Source organism: Canis lupus, chromosome 32 (assembly GCF_048164855.1).
Source record: "Canis lupus baileyi chromosome 32, mCanLup2.hap1, whole genome shotgun sequence".
Lineage (NCBI taxonomy): Eukaryota > Metazoa > Chordata > Mammalia > Carnivora > Canidae > Canis > Canis lupus.
In genome coordinates, this window is record NC_132869.1 from 33,979,814 (window position 1) to 34,005,910 (window position 26,097).

Below are 26,097 nucleotides of genomic sequence, written 5' to 3' on the forward strand. Positions count from 1 at the left end.
CAGGACCCCGGGATCAGGACCTGAGCCGAAGGCAGATGCTCAACCACTGAGCTACCAAGGTGCCCTGCTCTGTTTTGAGGCTGCACTAAGTTCTATCTGAGAGTGACAGCGGCCCATACTCCCCATCCCGGTGGGAGAGGTGAGGGCCGCCCCGTTAGACCTGGGAGAGAGGGAAACCGGGTTTCACAAAGGCCCAGCGTCTGTCCTCCTTCAGGGTCATCAAATCACTAGATGCTTAGGTGGTTATGTCCCAGAAAGGGCACCTTGTCCCTCCAGCTGCCTCCAGGACCCACCAAGCTCCCAAACTTGCTAGAAAGAGGAAAAGGAAGAGGAAGAGCCTCCAGCAGGACAGTCCTCAGCTTTCGGCCTCTTTCCTTCCCTGAACTGTCAGAACTGTCTGTTCCCTCACGTGGCACTGCTCAAGTCACCGGGTATTATGAGCCTGTTTGGGGGGGGAGTCACCCCACTAGATTGCAAGCCCCCCGGCAGCCGGGCTGGGTATAAAGCTTTACACCCCCTCCAGGGCTTGGTCTAGCTTCTGACTAATGGAGTTCCATTAATATCCACACGATTGGGCATTTGGGATGATGTAATGGAAAGTAATAAGGAGTTATAACTATAATACTAATGAAGACAGATGCCTTGCATTACACAGCACTTTGAACTTTAGGAAGAAGAAATCATAAACCTAACAATGGTAATGACAGATGTCGTACATTTGTGTAGCACTTTGAAGTTTGCAAAGCACTTTCACAGACTTAATTTTCTATCATCTTCAAAATCCTCCTTATAAAAAGTGGGGGGGGAGGGGGAGAGATGAAACAAGACAGGTGAAGTGCCAACTACCAGTGAGGCAGGACAGTGTGGACATCGGGGTGCACTCTGCTGCTCTCTCTATTTGGGGGTCTGTTTGAAGTTTTCTGTTATAAAGAGTTTTTTAAAAACACTCTAGTATGTCAATAAAGTAAGAGGCATCACCAGGGTTTTATTAAAGCTAAAGAAACTGAAGCTCAGTGGGTCACTCTGTGCGGACCCACGTGTCCAAGACTAGACAAGCAGCATCCCCACCCCCTGTCGAGTGCTCTTTCCTACGTCACTGTTGCCCACAGGGGTTCCAACAGACACTATTTTCTCAGAATGTTAAAAGAATTCTGCAGAGACTAAGATCCCATGGCTAAATAAATGTAACAAAGGATGAAACAAAACAATCAAGTCCATTTCCTACAGGACTTGTCAGAGCCTTTATAGGGCATTCTATAGAACTAGTGTTCCCTAGAACACAGTTGGGAAATATCAAGGTACATTAGACCTACAGATACCGAGGAGCCCGATTAGGTATCTCAACCCCCACTGGCCCCCAGGACAGGACTTTCCAGAACCCTGGCCAAGTGAAATCCAAGTGAAAGAAAGAATATGCTGCACATGAGCCCTGCTGGGTGTGTGCCAGGTGACAAAAGGAGATCAAATATGATCTGCCAAGGGAGTTGGGGACAATTATGGCGGGGGGGGGGGGGGTAAGGCCTCTGGACAATGACTGGATCAGAACAGTCGCTGTCAACAATGCCAAGAGACAGACGAGGCCCTCCCTGGACCTGGGCCTCCAGCCTCCCAAATTACATCAGAGCCCCGTGAAACTCGGTTTTAGAGGCAGGAGACAGCTAATTTTCCTACACAGGCTGCCCCTGAGCACTTTACAAGAACAGATGCTCCAACCCTCTCCTGAGCCATGAATCGAGCTGCTGATTCAAGCTCTCTCTCTCTCTCTGCCTTCCTTGCTAATCCTCCACCCCGGACCCTTTTGTGCTCACCCCAGCTTCTTTGGCAGCTTCACGGGCCCTTTGGGTGGCTCTATTGATGCTTAATCGCTAATGAAGCATGGGTTTTTCCATCTTCCTCTCTATCCTTCTCCCACTTGGTAGTGAGGCTTCAGGCCATAGAAAAGCAAGGAAAAAAAATATGACTTGCTTGGTGAAAGCTGGAAATGCATCTGTTTATTATCCTCAAATAGCAACAAATCCTCACGGAGCCCTTACTGCGTGCCGGGCCCTGTGCTAGGTAATTACCCGCAGACAAACCCCACAACAACCCTAAGAGGCAGGGGTTTTATTTACATCCCATTTTGCGGATGGACAAACTGAGGCACATAGAGGGGACAGGACTCAGCCCGTATCACCTAAGTGATGAGTGATGGTGAGCTTTGAACCCAGGTGGGGGGAACCTAGAGACCCTGCCCAGAACCACTACACTAAGCTGCCCCCAATGGGCAGTTCCTGGTCGGAAGCCTGCAGAGCTGAACCTTCCCCGGTGGCCTGTCTTGAGAGGCCAGGATGGCCCACTGGCAGCCAGCTGGGACACAGCAAGACCCCGAGGCTGGAGAAACCATCCCTGACAACCCCAGCAATTCCCAGAGCCACTGATAAGCATTTGCCTTTGTGTCCCGCCCCCACCCCATCCCCCCCATACTTGCCCCAGTCCTGGTCACCTGCCATTACGAGGCCTTGTACCCTCAGCAGAACCCACCCTGCTCCACAGACAGTGGGAGCTAGAATCAGCTGTGCTGTCAGAGACTTAGCATCTAAAGTGCCCAGAGGGGACGTCTGAGTGGCTCAGTGGTTAAGCATCTGCCTTCGGCTCAGGGCATGGTCCTAGAGTCCTGGGATCGAGTCCTGCATTGGGCTCCCCGCAGGGAACCTGCTTCTCCCTCTGCCTGTGTCTCTGCCTCTCTCTGTGTTTCTCATGAATAAATAAATAAAATCTTTTTAAAAATAAATAAATATATAAAGTCCCCAGAGAGCTCTGGCCTTCTCTTTACCCCAGCCTGTTGGGCCCCTCTAAAAGATAGGGTTTGGGCCATGTTACCTGACTGGCACCCCAGGCCCTTGGGGACTCGTACTCTAATAGCGCCCATTTCACCTTACTGCCCCCAGGGGAGTAGATTCTGATCCTTACACCTCCAGTCTCCAGGGAAGGTCTTGCTCCAAATGAAATGAGCACCCAGGATGGGAAAGGAAGGACAGGGAGTCTTATTAAGGAAGTTGTTGGCCAGGCCCTGAGCCCACAAGGTGCCATACTTCCTGTCTGATTTCCTTGACCACCCAACAAATTTATGAGGCGAGCAATAGTATCAACCATTTTACAGATGAGGAAACTGAGGCTCAGAAAGTTTAAGTAACTTCACAGAAGCTGTACTAGAGATAAGGTGAAGCCCCTGGCCTGACTTGAAAGCTCACGCTGCTAAGGAGGATGCCACAGTGAGGCACATAGAGGGGACAGGATGTCCAATAGTAACACTACCTCGAGTGCCAACAAAGGCAGGTGTGACCCTGGGAGAGATATTGCCACCTCCGTTTGTTTTTTTTTTTTAATTTTTATTTATTTATGATAGTCACAGAGAGAGAGAGAGAGGCAGAGACACAGGCAGAGGGAGAAGCAGGCTCCATGCACCGGGAGCCTGATGTGGGATTTGATCCCGGGTCTCCAGGATCATGCCCTGGCCCAAAGGCAGGCGCCAAACCGCTGCGCCACCCAGGGATCCCCGCCACCTCCGTTTTACATGGTGCTGACACTCAAACAGGGTTGACACTCAGCTACCACTAATACGAACACCAGCTTTGCACAGATATGTCCCAGGCCCCTTGCTAAGCACTGAGCATGCATCATCACATTCAATCCTCACAACACCAGAAGAGAAGCACCATTATTACTCTTCTTACTTTACAGATGGAGAAGTAAAAGCAACTACCCAAAGTCACTGCATTAAATGCCTGCCCAGTAGCCATACCCCCCTCTTCATTCCCAGAGTGGCCCAGTTTTGTCCAGGGCCCTGCCCATCCTCTCCAACATGACTCAGGGAAATATACCCCAAGTGAATTTTCATTCCTTGAGCCAATCCTGGTAATCCCTTTCATCATGCCAGTGATTGGCTTAGGAAGGAGCTCGGGACCCAGTTCTTCCCATAAGAGGCGAGGAAAATCAGCTGGAGGGCCTCTGGGGAAGGTTTCGTTGTTCTTAAAAGGAGATGCCCAGTAAGAGATGGATACCCCCCTCTTCCGCTGGATATTGTCATTTGTGAATGTGATGCCTGGAACTACAGCAGCCAACTCACCACCATGAGGCATAAGCACGACGACGAGCCGACATGCTGAGGAGAGCCGCCAGAGGGGTAGAAAGGACCTGGCTTCTTCTTGTTTAAACCCTTGATGTCAGGCTTTTCTGTTACTCACGACTGAGCTGATGTAGCCAAAGGGAAGGTGAACGTCTGTCTCTCTGGCTCTATACTCAAAACTAGATTGAAGTTAAGCCCAGAACTTGTATCTGTGGGCTACTCTAAAGATTGGACATCAGGAAAAAAAATAAATAAATTTAAATATATATTTAAATATATATTATTTATATAAAAATATTATAATATATAATACATACATAATATATTAAAATATTTAAATAAATATATTTATATAAATATTTAGCTATCAGACTGTGCACCTAGACAGACCCAGCATGGTTCTGTCCCCTTGACCTTGGGCCTGCCTGGTTCAATCCTAGATAGAAAACACAAGCCAGGCCCCAAGCCCTGCCTGGCCATGCAACTGTGACTCCAAGCCCTGAAGAACCAGGATCTAAGCAGGGACGCTCAGCGGACACCTCGTAATGGAGGAAAGATCCTGGAGCCAGCCCCTGCCCCTTGGGAAACAAGTCTCGTTTCATTCTCCATTCCTACCGCCTTCCTCTGCTGCTGCCCCATAAATCTCCAGTTTATTAATCCTTTACATGAAGCAGTTGGTGCTGGATCCTGATTTACTCCCTGTTCATAAAACTCTGAGATATTAAAGGTGGAAATTACCCAGAAGGACACAGAGCCTCCACTGGGGAGCCCCAGAGCAGTTCCTGGCCCAGAACCAGGCCCTCTCTTGCCCTTCCCACCTTCAGAGCTCAGGATCTGGTGATGTCATTGCCTTGCCCTCCCCCACAGCCAGGACGTAAGGGGCTCTTTGTCCTTACACACCTCCTGACCCCTACTCGGCACAAGGCAGGACAGGAGGCACCACTGTCTCCATTAAAACCCATTTCAGAGTCTCCTACTTTTTGAAGATTTTCCTCTCCTTAAATCCCTCTGCTTTACATGTGAAAGTGGGCGGGGGGGGGGGGGGGGGGGGTTCAAGCCAAGGCAAAAAGTAGGGAGCGGACTAAAACAATTGAAATGCCAAAATATGTGACAAATCCAGAGGCAGGATCAGGAAGGGAAATGGGCACTTTGTGTTTGTATTAAATGACTTTACCCACCCAGGTGCCTCAACTGCCGGGGATCATCCTCATTTCTCAAGCCTCCAAGGACACTTCAATACTGCATCACTGCAATACTCCCTAGACCCGTCCAGGTGCTCAGAACACAGATGGTCTCCAAAATCCAGCAGAGCCTGGATCCTCCTAACGAAACCCTGGATGGGTCTCCAGGCTGCCTGCCGAGAAACCTACATCTCACAGTCCACCCCAAGAGTGGCTGCCAAATCCCATCTCTTCCCTGCAGGTCAGAGAGAGCCACAAGCAGTCATCAGGGTCTCATATCAAGGGCAAAGACTCTCCTAGTTTAGGAGAACAACATATCTTTAGCCCGACAATATGCCAGGGATGACCTGTCTGACCAGGTCCCTCCTCCTGAGGCCCTCACCATGGTTTTAAAGCTAGAAGACTATCATAAGCCGAGTGTCAGGGGAGCAGAAACAGAGGTCACTTAGCTCAAAGGAGGGAGGGGAATTCAGGGAAGGCTTCCTGGAGGAGGCAGTGTCTGGGCTGAATTGTGAAAGATAAGAATCAGAAAGAATCAGAAAACAGCAAGAGCAAAGGCAGGGAGGTACAGAGCAGCATTGTGTGTTCTGGGGGAGAGGAGGGCTGGAAGCCGGTTGGAGCTACCAAAGCATAAAGTACAGGGTGGATTACGGGTAGCGGATCAGGGAGGCAGTGGGGCCTTCACTGAGGTGCTATTGAGCTTTGACTTTATCCCAAAGGCAATGAGGAACCATTAAAGGGTTTCTGATAGGACAGGGTCATGGTCCAGTTTGCACTTTAGAAAGATCCCTCTGCCTGCCTTGGGGAGGATGGACCAGGGAGGGACTAACAGGGAGGAGAGAGGTCGTCACAGTCAGAAGATGGAGAAGGTTCTAGGCAAGGCAGAGAGCTTCTGATCGAGGAGCAGCTCCTTGGTCTGGGGCACTAACTATGTCTGCCCTTCACACCATGGATGGGTCTGGATGGGGCAAAGTAGAGAGAGGCGGAAGCCTGGGGGCCCCATGGGGTGCTTACCTCATCAGCAGAAAAGTCTTTCCTCTGCATGAAAATGGAGGGGCAGAGGGGCTGGGCCAAGACAGAGAGCCCACCCCAACCCCCCAGAAAGGACCCATCATCTCATATTGGAAATCCACCTCAGTCCTCTCCATGAGCAGGGCATGTGTCACCCTACCCACCACCTGGCACCCCCTCCTTTGTTCACTGACAACACGATCTGGGTGCCCTCCTCCGGCTTTCAGGGGCCCGGCACCTGGGTGCTGGTCTCCACTCCTCCTCATCACGCTGCCCGTTGAGTCTGCTCATTTCCACCAGACACAGTGCCTCAAGGACTGGGACCCTGTTTCCTTCATTTCTGACTGGTGCTATTTGAAGCCTGGTCAGAGAAACTCCTCAAGTGTGGACCCCTTAACAGCGTTTCCCCCCTCACGGTGCCCAGTCTATCCAGAGAAGGTGCCTTCCTGACAAAGTGGGGTGCCTGAAACCTGACCTCCTTCCACGTCACTACCCGCCCCTGCTGCCAAAAATGATACCATCGCTCAAAAGTGATGTTCTCACCACTGCACCTGCAAATGAGGAAATCAGCAGGCGTGTCTTCAGTGCCGAACGAGTGCCATTATCTCTAATTCTCAAATAATCCTGCCGTAAGTAGCACTGTTGCTGACATTCTACAGGGTCAGAACCTGGGACTCCGAGAAGCTGAGCCTCATACCCCAGTTGCACAACTCACAGTTCAAGCCTGGAACCCCACGCTCGCCTGCAAAGCGCACCAGCATGCAGAGACACCCAAGTATGACCCTGGGTTACATCCCCTCTCCGGCCTCAGTCTCCTCATCTGGCTAGTGGGATAACAGGAGGACCTCCCTTATAGGGTGGTTTGTGAGAACCCAGTGAGACAATCCTGAAAGAAGCCGGCAGGCCATCAGCCCGCATGGCTCAATGCTGTCTGGAGGGCAGGCCGTCTGCCCGGCGCTTCCTGCCTCCAGTGACTCCGTGGCCCCTGCCCAGGGACGGCAGGGAGAGGCACACTCCTGAATGATAAGTGAACCAGTGAACCAATCTTTTTCGTCTGGGTCGGTATAAATTATAGCAGGAAGCTTCTTGGGTAGGTGTCTTCTGTGGCATTAGATGTCTCATTAATTATGTATTAAGTGTTTGAACGGAAAAGATATCAGTAGCCTATAGGATGTATTTGCATGGTAATAGAGGATTGATTAGATGCAATATCTATACTGAGGGCTACTGGGATTTAGGTCCCGAGGCCTCACGGTGGTGGTAAATCACAGCCACAAAAATCTCTGCAATAGTAAATAATGGTGTCCCGATTGCTGGTGGGACTGTCCGTGCCTGCTGATGAGGGCCGCACGGCCACACAGCAAGGAACCGGGTAGCAGGGCCTGGCCCGGGTCCCACCTGCTGTGGGTCTGCTTGTCCAGGTGGACAACTCCCCACACCCCCATCCCCTCAGCCCGGCTAGAAACACCTGCCCCGCTCGGTCTGCAGATACGCCCGCCCGAGAAAGCCTTGAAGCTGCTTCCCAAACCTGGATTTTGCTAAAGGCTCTTCTGCAATTCCCTCTGGGAGTTAGATGCTCGAGTAGAAAGAAAATACATGTTGCTTCGCAAACTGCAGGCGGTGTGTCCCCTTTTAATGAGGAGATAGAGAGAGTTGGAGAAGAGCCGCTCCCACCCCTGGAGAGATGAAGGCCACCAAAAGCCCTTGTAGTCTGGTGCCCAGGTGTGCCTCCCAGAGGCAGCAGGGACAGGCTCCTACCTGAGCAGCAGTGATGAAGAGAACATGCTCGAAGCCCACTGCATGGATTAATTCACTTTGGTCTCAAAGCAGCTGTGTGCATTAGGTGCTATCACAACCCATTGTACAGGTGAGTAAACTGAGGCACAGAGAGCTCTCCCCTACAGACCAGCATTACTCACTCCCTCACCGCCTTCAGCCTATTACTTCAATGCCACCTCTCTGCTGAGATCCTCTCTAACCACTCCATTTTAAGCTGCCAACCTCCCCCACTCCATCACTTCACCTTTCCTGCTTTTCCCCACATCGCTCGTCATCTTCAAATATGCTCTGTCACCTATAACTGATTTTGGTTTTAGCCTGGCTCCCTCCACTAGAATGTAAGCTCCACGGGGGACAGAGTCCAGTCTGCTTGTCTTGTATTGTTTACTGCTACATCCCCACCAGCTCAAATGAGCCAGGCACGTATCAAGTGTTCAATAGACATTTTATCACCTGCCCAAGGTCACCCAGCTTTTAAATGGTAGAGCTGGGGTTCACCCCAGGCACTCCCGTCCCTGACCTGGTGCTCTGAATCACCATGCCTCACCCAGAAAGAACATTCTCCCCTCTGTTTAAGACATGTATGGGTGTTATAGGGGGACCCACCACTGAATGAAACTCCACAGTAAGCTCTGAGTTGGGAACGCCAGGGCTTCTGGGAACAGCTCACGCCTGACTCTTTGTGTTCTGTGACAAGTAGACCTGAAAACAGACCTTCTCCAAATAACCCTTGTGTTATGAACTGAGGGTGTTCCCCCAAATTTCACGTCTTGGAGCCCTAACCCTCAGTGTTGCTGTATTTGGAGTAAGCTAGGTAGCTAAGGTCAAATGAGGTCATAGGGTGAGGCCCTGATCTGATAGGATTAGTGTCCTCATAAGAAAAGATATCAGCATAAGCTCGGTGCACTCTCTCTCTCCCTCCCTAAGAGGGAACACATCCCAGAAAAAAGCCATATGAGCCCACAGCAAGAAGGTAGCCATCTGCTAGCCAAGAAGAGAGCTCCAGAAACCAAACTGGCTGGAATCTTGCTCTTGGACTTCCAGCCTCCAGAACTGAGGGAAAATGAATTTCTGTAGTTTCAGCCAGCCAGGCTACGGTATTTTGTTACGGCACCTGGGCAGACTAATATATACCCTGTCCTAGCTAAGCAGGTGTCTGCTGGCTCCCTGCTGCCTGCAGAATAAGGGCCAGACTCCAGCACTGGCCCTCACAGTGGAGTAATTAACTGACTAACAGTGGCTGGATCAGATCCCGTTTAGGTCCCTTCCCAGATTTGCTTGGTCCCATCTGCCCCGTGGACCATCAGCCTTCTCCACGGTGGGCCGGGCCGCCACCCCCACACGGTCTCATCCAACGCCGTGGGCTATCTCAACCTCCCCCAGGGGGAAGGCTGGGCCCTGGCACAGCCTTCACTGCATGCATCACGGGAGCCATAGCAGCTCCGCTGCCCAGGTTTGACCCACTGGACACACGGAGGAACTGGCTGTTCTCATCACTCCCGGACTCAGCTGAGTGCCATGCCATGGGGGCATGGGATTGGCTTCTCCAGTGGCTACCCACAGGAGATGACCCAGAAGTGCGAGAAGGTTAATGCCGTGTGGGAAAAACCACGATGTAGGCAGATAAGCTCTCCCTCCCACCCTCAAACTCTTCTGGGTCACAGTGGCACCACCTGGCCTCCAGAGACATCCCTCCTGTCTAAGCAACCAGCTTTTTGTCCTCCAGGAGCTGTGGCCCTGGACATTTGCTTTTCCTCCTTCCCTGTCTTACTTCCCCTTTCCCTGCACTCTCCTAGCCCTGGGACTGCTCCCCTACCTGGCCTCTGTAAAGCACTAGCACCAAGTTTTGCCTCAAACTCTGTTTTCTGGGAAACCCCAGATCTGCTCAGCCATGGATGGCTTTTGATGTCCAGCAGGGCCTTGCTTGCAGTAAAGACATACAAGAGAAGATTTTGAGAAAGAAACCAGATACTGCTGACCCTTCAATCAGGGGACGGTGGGGAACTGGATCCTTGGAGGTACAGACAAGGAATCTCTTGCGTCCATGCTGCTTCTGCATGTTTCCACCGGAGTATCCTGGGGACTCGACTCCCTAAAAGGCACTGAAGGGATTCAAGGCTGCAGCCTGTTGTCTGTACACAGTCTAAAAAGTATCTGATGAACAATTTATACTAGAATGTAAAAGACATTCTCTAGAACCTCTGTTTTATTAATGGAGCCCATGGGGACTGGAGATGCTAACTCACTGAATCTTCATTATGTGCAAAGCACTAAGCTAAGCCCTTTACCTGCATTGTTCATTTAATCTGTACAACAACCCCAGGTACTATTATTAAGTACTAGAATCATTTCCACTTTTGCAGATGAGAAAAAGGGCTCTCAGACAACCTATAACTTGTAGGTAACTTGCCCAAAACCATGCAGCCAGGACTCAAACCCATATCTAAGGGAGGGAATGTCAAGGATAGTGATGGCCCATAAGGAAGACACTTTAGGGGCACAGCCCCACTGGGGAAACTTTTTGGGCTGGTAGTTTCTGCGGCATAGAGATATCATTAATTATGCATCACGCGTTTGAAAGAAGACATTCTTTGCTCCTTGTCTCCCACTCAGCCTGGTCTCACAGTCCGTTCCCAGGCAGGAACGGGTATAGGGGTGCTGAAAACCCAAGGTGGCCCTTCCTGCCCATCCCCCCAAGGGTGAGTCAGTGGGAGCCTGAGAAGCAGGCACAAGGACACAAGCTGGACTCTATCTGTCCCTGGTGTGACATGACATAGTGGACTCTGCTCAGAAGCCACTACCCACGGAATAAGAAAGTCTTCTCCCCAGAAATACACCTCTCAGGGTCCCAGGGCCTGTACCCACTAAACCGGTCCCCTTTGCCAACGGAGGGTAAAACAGGTTTCTGGGCCTTCCATCCTCCCCGGGGGGGGGCCCCAATTCCAACACGGAGTTCTGGACCAGAGAGAAAAGAAAACGCTGCAATTCTAACATAATACCCTTCAAGAAGAGCAGCTACATTTTACCTTGAAAACTGCAGCACTGAAAGCGGAGTCTGTGTAGACCATGTAAATGATATGCAAATGTATGCGAACTTAATGCAAATGACTCAGAGAGCAGGCGCCAGAGTGCCTCTAGAGGGAGGTAGAGGGAAACCCCCCAGGGCAATTAGGAAGGGGCCAGGGGACACCTACCTGGGTGGCTCAGGGGTTGGGCGTCTGCCTTTGGCTCAGGTCGTGATCCTGGGGTCCCGGGATCGAGTCCCACGTCGGGCTCCCCGCGAGGAGCCTGCTTCTCCCTCTGCCTGTGTCTCTGCCTCTCTGTCTCTCATTAGAGCGCAGCACACTGTCCTAGAAACCCTGACACACGGACACACAGACACTAACAAACACAAAGGCACACAGGCTCACACACATACGTACCTACTACACCCCACACTCTAAAACACAAACACACGCAGACACACACATCACAGACACGGAGCCCCCCACACATGCACCGACGCACACATACCCATCCTGACCCAGTGCAGCCAGTCAAGACCATCCATCTGGAAAAGAAAGGAGTCTACATGTGCTGAACACCTACTCTGTGCCGAGAGTGATGAAGGAACTTAAAATCCTTATTTAATCTTTACAAAGCAACATTAAGAAGTGGGGGTGGGGGCACCTATGTAGCTCAGTCCGATAGGGATCTGACTCTTTTTGTTTTTTTTTTTAAGATTTTTTTATTTTTTATTTATTCATGAGAGACACAGAGCAAGAGAGAGAGAGAGGCAGAGACACAGGCAGAGGGAGAAGCAGGCCCCACGCAGGGAGCCCGATGTGGGACTCGATCCCGAGTCTCCAGGATCACACCCCGGGCTGCAGGCGGCACTAAACCGCTGCACCACCAGGGCTGCCCGGGATCTGACTCTTGATTTCCACCCAGGTCATAATCTCAGGGTAGAGAGACCGAGCCCCACGGTGGGCTCCAAGCTGAGTTGGAGGCTGCTTAGGATTCTCTCTCCCTCTCCCTCTGCCCCTACCCATGCTTGTGCCCTCTCAAAAAAAAAAAAAAAAAAAGTGGAGGTGATTAATTATCTCAATATTTACTGACAAGGAAAATGAAGCCCAGAGGCTCCTGGGTGGCTCAATAGGTTAAGAATCTGCCTTCAGCTCAGGTCATGATCCCAGGGTCCTGGGATCGAGCCCCTCATCAGGATCCCTGATCAACAGGGAGCCTGTTTCTCTCTCTCCCTCTGCTGTTCCCCCTGCTTGTACTCTCTGGCTCTCTCTGTCAAATAAATAAATAATCTTTAAAGAGGGAGGAGGAAGAGGAGGAGGAGGAGGAGGAGAAAAAGAGAGAGAGACAAAGAAAGAAAGGCCCAAAGGTGAACTGATAACTTCTTGTAGAACCATGATGCTGCAACATTCTCCCCCTACAGCCCAGTGGAGCCTCCCCTGCACGGTGGGACATAGAAATTCCTGTCAGTCCCACCCCCTTCCACCTCTCGGTCCTCCCCAGCCAGTCCTTAACCCCATCTGGCTCCCTCAGAGACATTCCTCCCACTTCCATCCCTTCAGCTGGGGTATGCTCCAGGATGCAACCTCACATTCATTCTGGAAATCTGCTGGGGGTGGAAGGAAATCCTTTCTTTCCACCCAAATGGGAGACAAGACTGGATTTTTAGTAGCTGTCTATCTCTGAGAGAACGTTCACAGGAGAAGAATGACTCTCTCCTCCAAAGTATACAAACTTTAAATGCCACCCTACCCACCCCATCCTACAAAAACACACTCCAGAAGAAATACACTTTTCAGGGCAAGAATGAGTAAGATTTCTTGCTGCCTGCCATTAAGTCACTATGTTACCTTGGGCGGGCAGGCCACTCCCCACCCCCATCCCAGGGTATGTTTCCTAATTTGCCTGTGAGAGGTAGGACAAGCTGATTCCCAAGACCCCTTCCATCTCCCTGACAGCACAAGAGCATGAGGCTGACAGTTGTCCCACAGTGTTCCCCAAAACTGTCCCCTGGCCTTGGGGAACTCGCTGCTAATGCTGGGATCCGAGAAGCGCCAGTGCCTGAATCTCCACCAGGAAAGGACAAGGATCACACACAGCTCCAGGGTCATGATTCACCCATCACCCCCAGCCCTCTGATCTGCCAATTGGGGACATCCCCCTGGTAACCTCAAGGGTCTCAGTAGGTAGGTCAGCTGGGAGCAGAGGAATCTTAAAATATAATAAGGCCGTGATTATCGGAGCGCGAGCCAGGAGGAGTTACAAAATGACAAATTGTTGGTTTTGAGTGTATTTAGGGCCTCAGAGTCTCTTTCCAAATTAATATTCATGGAGACTAGCATGCAATTTATTTGCATATGTAGATTGTTGCTCATATCCTGCAGGATAAAAAAGTTTTGGGGTGTTTTTAATTATTATACTTATTCTAAGCTTGGATGATGAACCAGGCAGGTCAGGCAGGGGAAGGGCATCTCCCAACGGCAGAAGTGGTTTTTTTTTTTAGAAGTGGGTTTTAAATAATTTTTGCTCTAGGGCCCCTGGGTGGCTCAGTCAGTTAAGTATCTGCCTTCAGCTCAGGTCATGATCTCAGGGTCCTGGAATCAGGCTCCACACTCAGCAGCCAGTCTGCTTCTCCCTCTCCCTCTGCCCCTCCTTCCCCATCCCCACTTGTCCACACTCTCTCTCTCAAATAAATAAACAAAATCTTTAAATAATTTTTGCTCTGATGAAAGGTGGGTGGGTCTTAAATCAACAGGAGTAAGTCGCCCCTACCCTGACCCACAGAATCAATACCAGAACAGCACTCTGGGGTCAACCCATCTAGCCTTTATCTCAGGAAGTCTGACCACCTCACATGTGCCCACGCAAGCCTCCAGGAAACCAAGCCTGCCACTGTCCCTCAAAGTCACTGTTGCAAGGCAGGCATCAGGTTTAGGGTAGGAGTTTGGGCAAGTCACTCAAACTCTCTGGGCCCCCATTTCTGACAATAACCTGCAAAGTTGTTATAAAACACAAACTAGATAACTACAGAAATGGATGGTAGCACTGGCCACGCAATATTAAGAATGTACACTTAAAAATGGTTAAGGCGGTAAATTTTATGTTATGTGTATTTACCACAATAATTTTTTTAAAAAACTCACAAACTTGAAAATAAATGCACCAAAAAACTGCTCACTCAAATGGGAAGTCCTAAAAAAGGTAAGCATTGTTAAGTTACCTCTCCTGCAATAACCAGCATGCACTCCTCCCAGGGGCCTTCAGGGAAGGTTCTATCCCCTGGCACTGCCAGCTAAAGTCTCCTAAGGATCTGGGGACCATTATTAAGTGCTATCTTGCTTTTTTTCTTGGCTTCACTTCTCCTTTTTGCACAAATAACATGTCTTAACTGCTCCACCACTGTGAGAATTCAGAGGATCCCGATTACTCCAGAGTCCTTGTACTCTGATTGCTCAAAGTGCCTGAAACCTGGTGAGGGCCTGTAGATGGGGAGGCAGTGCAGCCTGATGGGAAGCTCATGGGTTTTGAGTTATGCAGATTTGAGTGGAATCCAGATGCTGCCAATGATCAATGGGACCCTGGTGAGTAAATCTCTCTGAGCCTCAACCTTCTCATCTGTGCAATGGAGATAAGATCCACCTCTAGTCTATGTACCTCTTGAAAAAACAGCACATAACAAAGGCTCAGAACATAGTTCCTGTTATTAGGATTGCTGAAAAATCAGCAGCAACTCTCGCATTAACTTGCAGACCACTGGGGGCGCTATTCAGAGGGCTCAACAGTTGTTCTCAAGCAGGGGTTCTCGAGGCGCTGTAACAATCAGGGTTGTGTTTTTATTTCAAAGACCAAGCAGGGACACTGGGTCTCAATGCTCAGCTTTGCACCAGGGTCTGCTGTTGCACTAGAATTAAATAGAGCTCCTTTAATTGTGCAGGCTAATGAGAAAAAAAGCAGCATCCTAACACACAAATGTTTTTGGGCCAAGGGCCAGCCAAATGACCCCTCAGCAGGCTGTAGGGACAAAGGTTTCACAGTCACTCCAGTTGAGAAATGTAATAGGACAGGTGAGTCACCACAGGGCACACGGCGGAGGAAGCAGCCAAAATGCTCCATGCAGCCAAAACCACAATCTGTAGCAAGGGGTGATTTAATCTTAATGGAAAAACAGTGTCTATCACGTCAAATTAATATTGTTAATCTGAGTATTACTGGCTTTGTAGTTTGCATTTTAATTTGTAAACTTGTTTGGAATTTAATACTGTGTAAGAGTTATAAGCATAGGTTATTTATGCCCAGTTTTGTATTCATATATTTAAATATTATTATATTAATAATTTAAGACAATATTAGAGGTCTGTGGAAAGCTTTCTCCCCATTTAAAGTGCAACCATCTGCACATTTCTGAAGTTTTAAAACCATTGGCCTGAAAATTAATGCAGAAACAAACCCAGGGAGGGGCGCCTAGGTGGCTCAGCCAGGTGAGCATGTGGCTCTTGGTTTTGGCTGGGGTCGTGATCTCATGGCTCACGGGATCGAGCCCACCGAGCCCCTCTGAGCCCCCCATAGGGACTCTGCTTGAAGATTCTCTCCCTCTGCCCCCGCCCCCCTCACCCAGGCTCTCTTTCTGAAAAGAAAAGAAGAAAAGAAAAGAAAAGAAAAGAACCTAAGGAATCATTAAGGTCCTTAAAAAATCAGGTTTATTGAGGGGTGCCTGGGTGACTCAGTTGGTTAAGAACCTGCCTTCAGCTCAGGTCATGATCCCTGGTCCTAGGATGGAGCCCTGGTCTGGTTCAGCAAGGAGCCTGCTTCTCCCTCCCCACCCCCCACTTGTCGTGTGTGTGTGTGTGTGTGTGTGTGTGTGTGTGTGTGTGTGTGTCGATGAATAAATTAAAATCAGGTTTATTGGTCATTTCCTTCAACAATGGGTGGGGAGATGGGTGGCTTGGCTGAAAAGAAACTGTAGTAGAACAGGCAAAGGTTAAATGACTCACCCAAGGTCACTCACAAGTCAACCACGGCACCCAGAATTCCTGCCCCGGATGGCGGGGAGGTCTCCCAAACCCGAGGTGAATGAACTCCTTCCTCGTTTGCTCCTGAAACATCTTACTCCTCACAGAACAAGCAATAAAGGCTGATAAAAAAGCCGGCTTCCTCCACATCTCAGCTCCTCTCCCTCCCCCATTCAGAGCCAAAGCTGCATCCAAGTCCTGGGAAAGGTAGATTCCTCCTCCTGCTCCCAGCAGCACCAGAGGCTCCCAGCTCAAAGTGCCCCAAGAATGCCTGGAATAAAAGATTTCCTGTCTATCGTGTAGGGACACTGGGCTTAGTGCAAAGAAGCTTCCACCTCCTTCCCGCCTCTGACACCAGCATCACCAATGGGTAGACACAGAGCCCCATTCTGGGCTGGCTTCTAGGGTGGGGAAAGAAACCAGTTTTGATGGGCTAGTTGGTTGGGGAGGTGTGACCAGCACACCCCAGGGGGAAGGGAACCAGCGGACAGGCAATCCAGGGCTCAGCTGTACAGTGAAGAGGAGAGAGCTATAGGAACTCAGAGCAGAGGTAGACGGACAAGAGATAGCAGAGACGGGAGCCCTCTACAGGGTGGGGGCCACAGCTGTGCTGGTCAAGTGGAACCTGCTGAGCGGTTATTTCAGCCAGTAGCAACAGCTGTGAGAAGGATGACAGTTTTCTGAGACAAGGAGGAGGCTGCAGATGAGGAGTCTCACCCCCTACCAAGCTCCCTTCTGTGTCTCCATTGCCACCTTCTTGCTGATCCTCAGACTCACCAGGCAAGCTCTCACCTCAGGGCATTTGCACTGGCTCTTCCCTCTGCTCAGTGCTCCCTGCCCCCTGATGTCCACAAGGCAGCCTTCCTCTCAGTCTCTGCTCCAATGTCACCATCAGAGAGGCCTTCCCTAACCACACTGTATAAGACAGCAGCATCCCATTGCCACATATACCCCTCTCCCTTGCTATCTTTCTTCATTATAATCATCACAAAGTATATTATATAATGTGTTTGGTTTTTACCATCTGTCTCCCCTCATTTCAATACAAGCTCCACGAAGGCAAAGACTGTTTCATTCTCCGCTATGTTCAACATGTGGTCAATATGCAGTATTTACAGAATGAATGAATGAATGAACGAACAAACAAACCAGAGGACAGAAGAATGCCTGTCAGAAGTCCTGGAGCTGGAGACTCCTCCAACAGACCACACTCCTGCTGAAATCAGCGGTGTCTTCCTTCCACAGGTGATACCTGAGACACAAGAACAGGAGTGGTGGCAGGTGAGAGCGGATGGACACAAAGGGTGGGATGGGGGAGGGGAAGGGCGGAGGAGTTCAGAAAACCTGGCTCAAGCCCGGCTTGAGTCCACTAGCAGGATGTTTTATGCTCTAAAGAAATCTCTAGCCCAGGCTTGCAGGTGGCCGGAAAGACAGTCAAGGTAAAAAGGTGAGTGATCACTATGAGCCACAAGCTAACAGGAGGAGCAGGTAGGTCCTCAGGAAGTCATAGGAAACGTCAGAGTTTTTTTTGTTTTATTTTGTTTTTTTGTTTAAAGATTTTATTTATTTATTCACGAGAGACAAAGAGACAGAGGCAGAGACACAGGCAGAGGGAGAAGCAGGCTCCCTGCAGCCTGATGCGGGACTTGATCCCAGGACCCTCGGATCATGACCTGAGCCAAAGGCAGACACTAAAGCACTGAGCCACCCAAGGTGCCCCATCGTCAGAGCTTTAAAAGTCCCCAAGCACACTCTCCGGACAAAACAGGGTCTGGGCCTCATCAGAGACAGGCGACAGAAGGAGGCAGGGGGACATAGCAAATAGAAAAAGGAATCTGAGAGAACAGAGCACCATAGGGTCAGGAGAACCTCACAAAGATATATGAAACAGACACAGAAGAAAGAGCCTGACCTTGGCCCTCACTCTGCCTCCCGCTGGCTGAGCAAGCTTGGCAAGCGGCTTCACCTCTCCCAGCCTCCATTTTCTCATCAGTAAAATGACAACAATAATCCCAACTTCCCAGGGGTCTTCCAAGGCCAATCTAAAACAGTTTCTGAAAAATCACCTAAAGTAGTACCCAGCAGACAGCAGACAGTCATCAAATTTAGTCCCTTCCCTAAATTGAAGTTAAAAAAAGAAAAAAAAAAAAAACAGTAAAGATTAACTGACTATTCAGGTAAATAATCTTACTTCCCCTATTTGTATGATTTATTAATTCAATAAAAACACATGGAGGTGCCAGGTGCCCGCTGGCCACAATGCTGGATGCGAAGAAGTATCTACCCCCACCCCACCTCGGACCTCCGTGGTCTCACGTCCAATCGGGATGATAAGGAACATTCCAGCCAGATGCAGAACAATGACACCAGCGTCATATCAGCATGTACGGAATTGGTGGTATAGCGTAATTACTACACAAGTTCAGGAGAAGGAAAGATCAATGCTTCGAGATCACTGTGGGCTCTGGTGGTCGGGGATGTCCCTCTAACACCAGCCTTAGGAGAGGGTGGCTCAGCTTAAACACAGAGAAAGACAGGATTTGAAGCAGGCTTGGGGATGGCAGGGATGGTGAGTCCTAGCAGGTAGGGATGGTGAGGCAGCACAGCTTTGGAATGTCCATTTGAAGAGTTTGGGCTTCATCTACTGAAGACTACAGAAAAAAATGTAAGGTAACAAGTGGAGAATAACCAATGTCTTAGGATGACTCAAAGGAGAGAGAGAAATATGAGGCTGGGAAATGCCCTGCTCCTGCCCCCCACAAGCCACATGACATGTCTGCAGATTCCAGACTCATTGCCACCTCTGCCCTCGAATTACAAACTATACCACTTGCAAAGCCCCACAGACGGCTCCTTGTGACATATGTCCCTGTGCACTCCCATGCACTGTGCCCAGAGCAGGATGGGAGACAGGAGCAGGAGGCCAGTGCCAAGGCCCAGCACAAGGCAGAAAGAACGCGAACGAAGAGGACATCTCCCGTTGTAAAGGAGGACTTCTATCCCAGAAATGTAAGGGAGAAAATTAGTGCATGAATATTGGCAGTAGAGGAAGGGGGTGGGCATCAAGAGCATAGCTGAGGTTTTGAGCCCAAGCAGCTGGGAAGGCGGTGGTGCCAACAACAAAAATGAAGAATCCAGAAGAGCAGATGGCTTGAGACATGGGAAGACATCAGATTTCAATTTAGGCATGTGAGTTTTACAATGGCAACTAGATATCCAAATAATAACAGTGATAACAATAATATCTAATCAATGACTGAAAGGTAGTATGAGAGGTGGAGACTGATCGGTCCGCAGAAACCACGAATCCAAGATGGTAAGGAAGCAGCCGTGACCTGCCTGCCAGCCAGAATCACAGCTGGCTAAATTCGGACTCTCGAAGACACTGTAACTACAGAGATGAGATCTCGTCTTGGCCTAATGACCCCATTTTACCACTGAGAAAAGCAAGAGGAAGCATATTGGGCAGAAGGAGCTAATAACCCATCCATACGTACATGCTGGATTTCCAGGATGCACATGAACCACCTCCTCCAGGAAGCCTTCCCTAGGTACTGTGCCGCCCACTGATGTCATACTCCTCGCACCAAGGTTGGTCTGCAAGTCATTATTATTTACCTACCCTTTATTCTCTGATTATTTGATAGCCTAGTCTTCTCAATGCCTCCTGCACTGGATCAGAATTCTTTGATGTCAGAGATCAGATCTTCAAATAACCTACTTCTTGTATCTCAATCAACTGTAATTATTAATTTGGATTTATCATCCCAATAGATCTCCATTACACAGATCAGTAAACTGAGGCTCAAAGAAGTCAAAGGCTTGACTAGGGTCACAAGGCTAAAACGTAGGCAGACCATTCAAACCCAAGTCTTAAACTCTATGGCGGGTGCCATTGGTTACTTCTTTCCAAGAGCATTCCTCTCTGACGCCCAACACACAAATCAAGATTGTTCTAGGCCAGTGAGGGTGTTCTTCTTCCCTTGCCTGTGGTTGGTGTACACGGTCATGTGATTCACATTTCCAGCCAATGAGACCCAAGGGAGAGTCTGCCCTGGGACCTTCGAGAAAGGTTCCCCTCCCGCCTTTCCTGCCCCCTGCTTCTTATTGTAAGGGTATAATACCCGGAACTGTTGTTGTGACCTTATGGACAAGGAAGGATGAAAAGAATCTAGATCTTGATGATGCTGTTGAACAACTGAAAGAACCAAACTCGAGGAAGACATAACCCACACCTCTTACAATGGGAGATACCAAGTTCCTTACTGCTTCAAGCAGTTGAGTTCAAGTTTTCTGCTATTTACAGCGCTGACTGATGCCCACCCCAATAGAGGACTCCAGTCCCTAAAGGTACCTGAGCCAAGCTTTATGGGAGATACAGAACAAGTAAAAGTCCTGGTCCCTCCCTTCATTGTGCCTGTGCCGAGATTGGACAATCGATAAGTGTTCAATCTATACTTGATTGATTCTCCCTTTGCTCATCAGTTCCAAGGGACATATATTCCCTGAAAGCATCTTTCTTCCCTTTACTAAGCCTCACTAATTATCTCTAGGTTTCAGCCTCACAATTTGACTATGGCCTTAACATTACCGACCAGGTCCTTCCCTGCAGCATCCCTCCACCTCTGACGATGGAGCTAGAAGCAAGGTACTTGCACTTGGCCCAGAGAGACCATCAGCGAAACTCCGCATTCCTAAATATTTGTTCTTTGAAATGTCTTTCTCAATTAGATCTCACCCAAATGTTTGAGAGTCAGGCTAAATTCCAACTTCCTGCTCCAGAACAGACATGTTGAGCCTGCATAATTACTGCAGCCAGCTTTATTTGCTATAAAAACATGGATTTTTTTTTGCTCCTTCTCAACTGTAAAATAATCAATAAATAGGATCCAGATGAAAAATGCCAGCATTTAGGAAAACAACCCTTTTATGGTTCTTTTCTTTGGGGTCTAATTAACACGTTGGGGATAAAATGTGCTGTTACATTTACCCAACCAGCGAAGTTGAAACACAAACTCTCCTTTCCTCCTGCTGAGATACAGCTTCACATCAGAAATATAGGTGAAACAGTTTCAAAACATTCCAAAATGTTCAACAAACAGATCTGTAAACCCGTGATGTGGACTTCCTCCAACCCCTCTCCATTCACACTGGCTGTTCGATTGTTTTTTTTTTCCTCTCTCCTCTGAGAACACATTGCATAGTTACTGTCAAACACAGATAGTCCCATTAGCAGGAGAAGCAATTCCTCTGACTTTCTGTCTTTTAAATGAAGAAGACCTGCCTTTTTGGACACTGACCACCCAGGTCATGAAAGTTTCATGAGGGGTTCTCGAAGCAGATGACACCTTTTCAATTATAACCACTGCTATAATAAACCCCCACAGAGCCACAGGGCATGGAGTCTACATCCAACACATGACACCTATTTATTCCCTAATTACATTGCAATATATTCTCTCTGTGTGTGTGCTGATGTAGATAAAATATTCTTTTAATTCTATGGCCTCCTGGGGGGTCCGGGGGAGGGGATTATGCATAGGCAAATTCTGGGAGTTCCTAGAGCTAAATCATAGCCTTTGTCCCAGGCTCCTCCACTGCATAACCTCAAGAAAACCTCTCACTTTCCCTTGTTCTACCACAGTGGTTCTCAAAGTGTGGTCCTGGACCAAGAGCATCAGCATCGCCTGGGAACTCGTTACAGATTCTAATTACTGGACCCGCCCTGGACCCACTGGATCAGAAACTTCAGGGCAATCTGTGTTTAAACAAGCCTCCTGTAGTGAAGTCTAAGAACCGCCAGTCTACAAAATGGGAAGGAAAGAGCATTATTTTAAATCGAATCAGAGATCAGGAATACCTGGATTCTACAGTACTGGGCTCCCTTCTGCATAGCTGTCCCAATCTGCAGAGTCAGGGCTCCATTTACCCATCTGTACAATGGGGCTACGGAGTTCAAGTAGCTGTGGATGCTGGAATTTAAGAGGTACACGGTTACCTGGTACCAGTCTCTATGGATACCTAGCAAGACCACAGTTGCCAGCACTCACCAGCTCCCTCCCCCTGTGCTCTGGCGGCAGGAGCTCTGCAGAGCCGTTTGTTCCCCAATGCCATATCTAAGGTCCTCAATGCAGCTGCCTCTGGGTTACCCTTGGCAACCAGGAGCCGGGGTCATGGAAGACCACAGAATCTCCAAATCTCATAGCCAACAGCTTCCAGCCTTTCACCTCAGAGCCTTGAACCACTGGAGAGGCTCAGAATTCTCTGTCACATTGTCCCATTTCTTCAGACATCTTTTGTGTATTTGCCTCCATTCCGCAACGACACTTTACCTCATGGAGAACTGGAACCTAGAACGTCAGCATCATGAGGTCTGGGACTCAGCCTGTCTGGTTCATCGGTGTATCGCTTAGACCAGTGCCTGGCAAAAAGGAGGAGCTTAAAAACTATCTGTTGACCAAATATCCCTGGCACGGCGAACACCCTGCCCATAGTAGGTCCAGTAGTATGTTCCACACCCTCAAGTATCTAAATTCTAAAAGTTACAGATGGGAAGAGGCAAAGGAACTATTTGAAAGCTAGGCAACAAGTAGAAAAGGGTAAAAGAGAAGCAAAAGGCTGACTATAGCCCTTGCCTCATGGGGTGCTGACTTCCCAGCCAATTGCTCACCCTAGACCTTGCACTAGAAGACTCTAGGGACACATTCTGAATTCGCTGTCTGAGGAGCTGGCTCTTCCAACCGTCCTAGTGCTTTTCTCTCAAAAGCCAAATTCTCATCCACCCTGACTCCACTGTCCTTTGACCAGTCACTGAACAAGTCATGAGCTTTCCTGCCCCTCTCTTTGTGCCCCAGCCTTGTGCCCCACAATCTTCCTCCCCGCACAGGAATCTACCCAGGGCTCCATTCCAAATCCTCCCTTCTCCGGAGACTTATCCATCACTCTGCCCCCCTCCCAGAGGGATTTCACCTGAGATCGCCAAGCTTCCGTGGCTAAAAGACAATGACTGCTCTCCCCGTGGGTTGCACTTTATGGGGCTGGCTCAGGTCTAAGGGCCCCCTTCACCCGCAGACTTCAGTGCAGGCACAGGATAGGTATGCAACAAACTGTCGCCTCAGTGATGTGTCCTGGGAGGTGATCCCAGCACAGCAGCTACCAAGAGACCCTTCCTCTGCAGTCCTCTGCCTCTAAACTCAGGCCCAGTCCTCCACGCCGTGTCCTGCCAGAAAGCACCTGCCCCATGCTAAAAAAGTGATGATGCCGGCATAGAGTATTGGGGGGAAAAAAATAAAACAAAACCAAAAAAAAAAAAAAAAAAAAAAAACCCTGAACCAGGAGTCAGGAGGCCCCAGTTGACATTTCCTTCCACCCCGTTACCCAGCTCTAAGCAAGTCCTTTCACTTCTCCCCGCCTCGGTGTGCTGAGCTGTGAGATGGGAGGAAGCGATGGAGACCGAAGAGACCTTGAATTTCTAGGGCCTTAAGCAATCTGTGAGCTACCGAGAGAGATGGTGGGTGGCGAGCACGAGGGAAACCCGCCACAGGAGCTGAGGGGTGCACCTGCTGGTGGGTTCCACGCCCTCCGGGGACCCCGGCCAACCTGCGGGGAGCTCCGGGACAGAGCCCCCAGCTCAGGGCCGCACGAGCCCGCTGCAGACCCTTCGGGAGAACCGCCCCAGCAGCGCTCCAGCAGAGGCGGTGCGAGCTGGGGCGGCCAGCTCCGGGGAGGCAGCCGCACGGGCGGCCACTGCGGTCTCGGGGACCCCACGCGCCCCGCAGGCTCCGGTGGGCGCCCCCGCCCCGCCCCGCCCCGGGCAGCCTCCGCTCGGGAGTTAACCCCCGCCTCCCCGGCAGAGCGCAGGGGGAGGGGGAGGGGGAGGGGAGGGGGAGGGGACCCCGATGGCCCCGCACGGCGAGCCGAGTCCGCGGGGATCCCCAACCACCCCAGGGCCCCCTCCGACCCGCCTGGGCCCCCGCCGTCTCGGCCCCCAGCGCACGGAGCGGGGGATCCCGCAGCGCAGCCACTTTGACATATTTTTCTAGGGGACGTGACCACGCGGGCCAGGCGCGGGCGGATCCGGGAGCGGCCACGGAGGACGGAGCGCGGCGCGCGGGTCCTGGAGCGGCAGCCGGGGCTGGGGCCTCGCAAACCGGGGCGCCCCGACCGGCCGGGGCCGCGTCTCACTCGCGGACCTCGACGCCCGCGGGGGCCAATGCTGCGCCTTTTTGGAGTCTTTTTTTTTTTTTCTTTTCCCCCTAACTCATTAGAAGAAAAAAACAATAATAGTAAAGTCCGGGAGGAAGGCGGCTTCGGCGCTCTGTAGCTCCGCGGGCTGCCGCCGCCACCGCTCCCGCAGCTCCGGCCCCCGCAGGCCTGGGCGGCAAGTTGGCAACTTGGGGCCCGCGCTCCGGGCGCGCACCGGGAGCGTCGCGCTTCGCTTTTAACTTCGGGAGCCGCGGAGGGGGGGAGGGAGGGGGGTGCGCCGGGGACCCGAAGGCCGCCCGGGAAGTCAGCCCGCCGGGCTTCCCCGAAGGGAACCGGAGGGACGGGATGGGAAGGAGCGAAAGGCGCACGCGCTCCGTTCGGCGCCTCCAAAAATAAAATAAGCAAAAGCGCGCGGGGCTCGGGCCGGGGCTGGGCGGCCGAGGCGCCCCGCGGGCCCCGGGGGGACCTGGCTGCGCCCCGCGGCTCCCGGCTGGAGGGCGCCCGAGGCTCCGCGCGCGGGGGGCGCGCCCCGGGCGGCGGGGGCGGGAGAGCCCCGGGGTCCCCCCGCGGCCGGAGGGCGGGCGCCTGCGACCCCGGGACCCCCGCGCTCGCCCACGCCCGGGCATCCTCCGCCGCCCCCGCCGCCTCCCCGCGCAAACTCGGCTCCCGCAGCCCGGCCCCCGCGGAGCCGCTGGAAAGTTTGGCCGCGAGGCCGCAGAGCCCCCTCCCCAGGGCCGCAGCCCCCCGCCGCCGCCCCCGCGCCCCCCGGGCCCCGCGTCCCCGCCGTCCCCGCTGCGCCACCTACCTGCTCCGGCGGCCGCCCGGGCGCGCGGTCCCGTCCTCCGCAGCCCGAGCCGCCGAGCGCCGGGCAGGAGCCGGAGCCGCGGGCAGCGCAGAGCCGGGCGCGGGGGGCGGGCGCGGGGCGCGGGGCGCGGGGCCCGCCGGCGAGCGACGGAGCGACTGAGCCACCGCCGGGCGCACGAGCCGCGGCCGCTGCGGAGCCGCCCCCCGCGCGGCCCCTCCCAGCGCCCTCCCCCCGCGCGCGGCCCCCCCGCTCCCCTCCCCTCCCCTCCCCTCCTGCTCCCGCCCGGTCCTCCCAGACCTCGCTCTCCTCCCTCGCTCGCCCGTTCCTTTTCCTCTCCGCCCCTCTCCGGCTTCCCCTCTCCCCGGATCCCTGGGTTTTCCAGCCTCCCTTCCCACCAGCCTGCCGTCCGCCTCGCCTTCTCGCCCTTCGGCTTGGTCCTCTCCCATCCCTCTGTCCTCTCTCCGTGTCTCTTCGCTATTTTTTCTCTTCCTTTTTAACCTTTTCCCTCCTCTACTGTCCTTTATCTTCCCTCCTCCCTCCTCCCTCCGGGTGGGTCAAAACGCCTGCACCTGCGGGTACCTCGGGGTGGGAGATCCCCTCCCCGGGGTTGTTGGGTGGGGGTACCCCCCAGGCCAGCTGGTAACAGGCTGAGGATAGACAGGGACCCGCCAGGGCTGGAGACTGGAACCCCAGAAACCGGCTTGAGAAATTTCTGGGCCCAGAGGAAAAAGCAAGAAGCCACAACGTGCAGAATGTCAAACCCCTGAGCAAGCTGGGTTGAGCCAAGCCTGGGAAGAGGAGGAAACTGAGCTCCAGAGGGAAGAGAGCAAGACTTGCCTGCTCAGGTCTCCTCCAGAGGCAAGGCCTGGACCACCCCTCCTCCTCCCTGGAAAGGCGAGAATGCCAGAAGATGATCCACTCCTCCTGCCTGTCCCAAGCCCCCAGTCCCCAGGGCCACTAGGAGGAAGCCTTCTCCCACTTTTAGCCACCTGGCTAGCC

The 26,097-nt window shown here is 51.6% G+C and overlaps 1 protein-coding gene across 6 annotated transcripts in view; it reads right to left on the reverse strand.

Moving 5' to 3' along the window:
- The window catches only part of MEGF11 (multiple EGF like domains 11), a 344,857-nt gene extending 319,656 nt beyond the window's left edge, over nucleotides 1-25,201 (reverse strand). For 5 of the 6 annotated variants that reach the window (XR_012022801.1, XM_072809212.1, XM_072809210.1 and 2 more), the window contains exons 1-2: nucleotides 25,099-25,201; nucleotides 17,238-17,340 (exon numbers count right to left, since the gene is read on the reverse strand). The gene's annotated coding sequence lies outside the window, so the exon portion shown is untranslated. The remainder of the gene's footprint in view (nucleotides 1-17,237; nucleotides 17,341-25,098) is intronic. The other variant, XM_072809211.1, reaches the window with a different exon arrangement.
- Between the last annotated feature and the right edge of the window lie 896 nt (nucleotides 25,202-26,097).